The sequence below is a fragment of the Lampetra planeri genome, chromosome 3 (assembly GCF_965212315.1).
Source record: "Lampetra planeri chromosome 3, kcLamPlan1.2.h2, whole genome shotgun sequence".
NCBI lineage: Eukaryota > Metazoa > Chordata > Hyperoartia > Petromyzontiformes > Petromyzontidae > Lampetra > Lampetra planeri.
This window is the reverse complement of record NC_136109.1, coordinates 6,583,148-6,586,846: the sequence shown is the minus strand read 5'-3', so window position 1 is coordinate 6,586,846 and position 3,699 is coordinate 6,583,148.

Sequence of the window (3,699 nt, the reverse complement as noted above, 5' to 3'; positions counted from 1 at the left end):
ATGATGGGTACAAACTCAGTAATCACTGGAAAGATGTTATTAACCACGCAAAAAAGACTTAATTATACTTTTTGGACCATCTTATCTGACAGGCACTATTTTAATTTACTTCACCGAGTGTTAACATCCCCAGTTATTTTTAACAGTACTCTCTTCATTTTTCAGCCTGCATTGGTATAAACATGGGCATTTTCGTTCCTTTGTTCTATCATGTGTATCAGACCTCCCCTCCCCCCTTTCTGCCCATTGTGTTGGCGTGCGCAGCAGCCGCGTCCAAGCCGTCGCCAAATGTTTTGTTGGCTCCCTCCCCCTCCCACCCCCCTCCCTCCCGATACGTTCCATTCATTGGCTACCACATTCTGATGAACTCCCCCCCCCTCTCCTCCCCCCCTTCAACTTGCTTATAAGGGATTACATTTTGAATCATTGCTTCACTTGATGCAGCTAATCTGGCTGTGACGGTCCCACCTGATGACGGAGACTTGTGTTGCCTCCGAAACGTCGTGAATTTTATTTTTATTTTTGTTTTGTTTTATTTTACTTTCATTACTTTTGGTGTTTTGCCTACGTGACTTTACCGAAAAAACCTGAGAATATGGATCATTGCAGTCACGAAAGCTTCAAATCTAGAATCATTCAAGTTAAGTTTAAAACAACACAAAGACGTATAACTCCACGCCATGGATATTATGGTTTCATCAGCAGCAGTCATGGTCAATCCACTGCTGGGTGAAGGCCTACTCAAGCTGCAGGCGCACATGGCGATCCTACAATGCAATGATTAATTCACTTATTGGGGTAAATGTACTGTACAAAAACTCACCCTGGCTACTTAGAGACGCTGTCATTTTTCGTTGGTCGCACATGTCTGTGATTGCGTGCTTTGGAGGCAAGGGTTGGTGGATCACGTGGACGGTGGTGCTGGTCCTAGCAAATCGGGGGCCCGAAGCAGGAATTAATTGTGCAGACTCCTCGTTTAAATATATAATCTACTAGCGAGAAGACAGAAAATGTATAGTAGATATCGTTGATAAATAAGGTAACAGAAATGTAGACATATAAACGCGGTGAGATAGGTTAGATACAGACAAAAGCTAGAAATTACAAAGAGTAAATAGATTTTTATTTGAATTTGAGCTCACATTTGCTGTCCCCTATTTTTTCTTTGAGTCCTCGGCCTCGTGAGCTGCTTGAGTCTCTTAGCGTTTGCCTGGGGTGCCGATGCGTATAGCTGTGCCACGTGCCTCCATCAGTCTCGAGACTGCTCTTCCAGTGAGTCAGGTATTGGGGAGTGTTTGGCCAAGACAATTTCCAAGCACATGAAGCCAAACTACCCGGGTGTGAGAGGAGAGTGTTGGACTTGAGGCGGGCTGGTCTTTGTCATAATAGACTCTCTCAATCTAAGCACCAGTGCTTAATTCCAGTCGGAATAGTCCGCACCTCTGTTCCGGGAATATGTTTCTGACATGCCACAGCAATCTCGCTCTATTTTAATTCCCATGGTAGGTATTGTGACGATGTGTGCAGTGGGAATGCAAACACGTGCTTAGGGGGCGTCCATAAATGACGTCACGCGATTTTGGACGATTTTTGACCCCCCCCCCCCCTCGTCTTACGGCGTCACAAAAAGTCAGACCCCTCTCAAATATGACGTCACAAAGCTCTGCGCCCCCCCCCCCCCCCAAAACCATATTTCCATTTTGAAAAGAAAATATGCTTCAAATCGCTTTAAACTATCATCATTGTAGTGCGTATCGCTGTATCGTCATATCGTGTCGTCCCTAATTCTCATGAAGATTTAACGTGAATGTGTGGGGAAGACCACAGTGTATTTGCGGTTGGAAGTGTTTCCTTATTTTCAACAGCGTTGCAAGGGGGCAACCCCCTGAGTAGGTTTACATATCACAACAGTTGAAAACAGATCCAATGGAGAGGTCTGCATTGTCACGGCAGACGAAATCAAATCTAATAGGCAGGTATTCGTGGTCAAAGAAGATCAAATCAGATACAATAGATCCAATCTGAGGGGTTGTTATTGCACATTTTGTTCCGGAATCTGCAAATTTGACCACAACCAGGGAGAAATTAGGCGTTAGATGTAATCAAATTAGATTTTGAGAATAAAACAGGAAGACATCTACGTACAGCACGCAGAAGCAAATACCACATTTTACATGTAGACTTTAACGACCAATATCACGATTCATAATTAGTTTATTTTGGTTTAGTTCGTGTCGTTATGAAGTTACATTGTTTGACTTTAACCCTCCACCACTCTATAGATCCAATCTAATAAAGTTGTAACGTAGGCAAATACTGTATGCCAATTGTTTGTCGGCAAAGCAGAATGTCAAAACCCACAATTGCGGGCACATTTTGACCACCGGTGCCCTCAAGCATACTCTTTGGTTCTTTCGGTAAAGTCACGTAGGTGAAAAAATAAAAATAAATTAAATCACGACGTTTTGGGCGCAACACAAGCGCCCATCATCAGGTGGGAACAACCACAGCAAGACACACTTGCTGAAGTAGGCAAAAGAGCTGCTAGTAACAAAGGATTATATAGATGAGGGGGGGGGGGGAGCCAGGGATAGAGAGGGTAGGGGTGGGGGGCGTGGGTCAGAGGAGAGTGGGATGCTGAAGCACGGTAAATTTCCAAGAGACTGGAATGAGCCGGGATGGGCATAAGAAACTGGAATTGCGGGTATGAAGGCCAACTACAGAGCAGCTAAGGTTTTACATGGTTAATAACTTCCTTCCAATGATTGCTCAATTTGTATCCATCTTCTCGATTGAAGTTATGTCTATGTTTATATATCTGGATGGCTTCATGAACAAACCTTTGATAGTAGCCAGACGGTCTGCAGAGCACTTTGGTCTCGGAAAAAACATAATCATGGGAGCCCACAGCGTTAAAGCAATGGTCAGCAACTGCGGAAGAATTAGTCCTGCCGTGTTTCCAATCTGACTTGTGCTCGCGGACACGGTCAGAGACATGACGTTTCGTTTCCCCAATGTAACAATCACCACAGATGCAACTTAGTTCTCAAGCATCTCGGATAAAGTGTGAAAAACAAAAGTCAATGACGGAATCTTGCGGGTGAGCGATGTGTTAGTCCCATTTACGGGAAGCCGATGAGTAACTCTACTATTTTGCTTGCGCCATTTTTAAATATTCATCCAGGACAAAGAGCATGATAACGAAGCAGCGTAACTAGAGACATAACGTGGGCATTGAATTGGTGATGGTCTGTACTATCGTGCTGTGGTTCTCAACCGGGGGTACGCGGACTTGGGGGGGGGGGGGGGCAATGCCCCAGGGGGGACACGAGGGGATTATTAAATGTGTGAAATTATATCATACATGCGAATCACTAGTGAATAATTATGTATGAATCTGGCAATATAGAATAACTACGATAACATTTTAACCCATATGGTAACCTACAGCGATACCAAAGACCTTTATAAAACTCGTTGATCGTAAACAATGTGGTTTCCAAGAGTAAGCAACGCAGCACAAACAATTACGTCACGCATGCTGAGTGTCCGTTGATTTTTTTGTATACTCTTGCAGTTACTAGCTGGTTGGGATACCTCACAAAAATGACAATTGGTTAAAATATTGTTGTTCATTATTGTGTTTTGCGATTTGACCCCCTCCCGCCCCATTGAGGAGGCACGCAGTATTGCATCGCT